This window comes from Haliaeetus leucocephalus, unplaced genomic scaffold, assembly GCF_000737465.1.
Source record: "Haliaeetus leucocephalus isolate CR32 unplaced genomic scaffold, Haliaeetus_leucocephalus-4.0 Scaffold306, whole genome shotgun sequence".
In the NCBI taxonomy this organism is placed as follows: Eukaryota; Metazoa; Chordata; class Aves; order Accipitriformes; family Accipitridae; genus Haliaeetus; species Haliaeetus leucocephalus.
Window position 1 is genome coordinate 6,703,644 of NW_010972742.1, and position 2,011 is coordinate 6,705,654.

The following is a 2,011-nucleotide window of genomic DNA, read 5'->3' on the forward strand; positions in this document are numbered from 1 at the left end:
CCCCCCCCCCCCCAAGTTGATCGTGTCCCCATTATACAAGATAACTTGTCCTTGTCATCCAAGAAGGTTACCACCAGGTCTGGGAAATCTCAGCACAGGCTTATGGTTATACTGGGTGCTTGGATGTTGCACTCTAGAGACTAACCAATGTATGATAGACTTTCACAAAAAATGAATTTGTGCTCCTTGAAACATGGCTGTGGAGACAGCTAGCTCTTACACCCGTTGGGTTGGCCAAGAGCCAGGGGCCGTTGTGGTTGGTCTGGTAGTACCTGCACAACACATCAAGGCTTAAGACAAGTCAGAATAGCTCCCCTCCTTCCACTAAAGCTTTGGTTCATTCAGTTTCCCAACACTTTGATGACATTCAGCTAACTCTGAATACCACAAAGATGCTCTAAATCACTTGGCCTCTAAATTGCAGCTTGTTATTAAATGGGCAGAGCTGCACTCCGAAGTTCTGGGTGGTTGCCAGTACAATAGCTAGGTACCACACAGGTCACAGATAATCTGGTCCTCAGCCCTGGTTAGTGGGATGGACTGTGATATTCCATACTCCCACACAACCATTGTGCATGTGAGGTTTTTCTTCAATAAAAAAACCCCAAAGCCATGGATTTTCAGGGTACCCATTTCTGTGGTCCCTGGTATGACCTGCTTTTTGCAAGTTCACAGCAGGGGGCCTTCCCTGAAGTATGAAAATGAATTTAAGGGGAGGTCCTACAGCCTTCCTGGAGGTGTCATGTGTTGTAAAATGTTATGTGCCTTGGAGATCCCAACCTACAGCCCTTACCTGAGTTGGCCTGAAGCTCCATGTCAAGTTACGGCTGCTGAGTACTTGCACCTCTAGTCCGTCAAGGGAAATGAAAGCTCAGTAACAAAACGTCGTTGTCATTGCCTGACAGCAGGGGGAGGCAAACTCATTTGTCTGGATTAGAGGAAAGCTGCCAGAAAAATTAGAAAAAGTTAAAAATAAACTTTGCAAATTGAAAAAGGGGGAGGTAAGGGAAGAGCATGCAGTCAAACTTGTTCTTCAGTCTCTTCACACATTATTGTCCTCACAGCTCACTACAAACGTCAAGTTAATTTTACTAAGTAGCTAAATTATAGACACTCAGATGTAATCAGAATCTGCTATACATTTCAACTTTCAAAATTAATCATCCTACGTTTTTGAGTTATAACACCTGAAGGAAACAGCTGTACATCTATATATAGTACACCCATGTCTCTTGGTCGTCTTGCAGCCTTTCCCCCCTCCTTCCACACCATCTGTACTTAAAAATAAATAAATAAATTAAATGTTTCCCTTTCCTGAGATGATTTGCCACTTACTTCTTAATGGTCCCTGCTGTGCCCTCTCGGAGCTCTTCCCCTGACCCCTTTTTCCTTCCGATCAGCTCTGATTGCTGCATCCAGTTCACAGCAGCTCACGCGCTTGTGCGTGTGCTGGGCAGGTCAAGGGGACATTTGCTATTGAGATTGGTTAACTGGGGGAAAAAAAAGTAGTATATCATTACCCCTTTAAAAACAGATGATCCTATGAGATCAGAGTATTATTTCATCTTAATGAGAAGTGCCTCTTAAACACACACAATTTACTGGGCAGGTTTAAAAATAATTAAAAAAGGAAAAAAAGCTTACCAGATGGAAGGCTGCAGAAGACAAAGCTTATGGAGTGTTAAACTTTGTTCCCATTAAACAAAATTAAATTTTCCTTTAAAAATAATTATGCAGGAGAAGAATAAGCAGTGTAAGCAAATGGAATTAAAGGAGGGGCTCATTTGCTTAGTGAGTTCCTGATCGTACTTTCATTATACATGCAAGGTGATTTGAAACATTACTGAGAGAGTAGTTCAGGAACGAGAATTTGAGTGGGTAAGGGGAGACCTGCAGGTCTGTTGTTTTTACCTGTGACCTTGAACGTCTCTGCTCTTTTCCCAGGTTTGCAGGCAGTAAACAGGCTGTGGTCTTTCTCATATAGGATGCTGAAGGCCAGCTGAGATTAAGG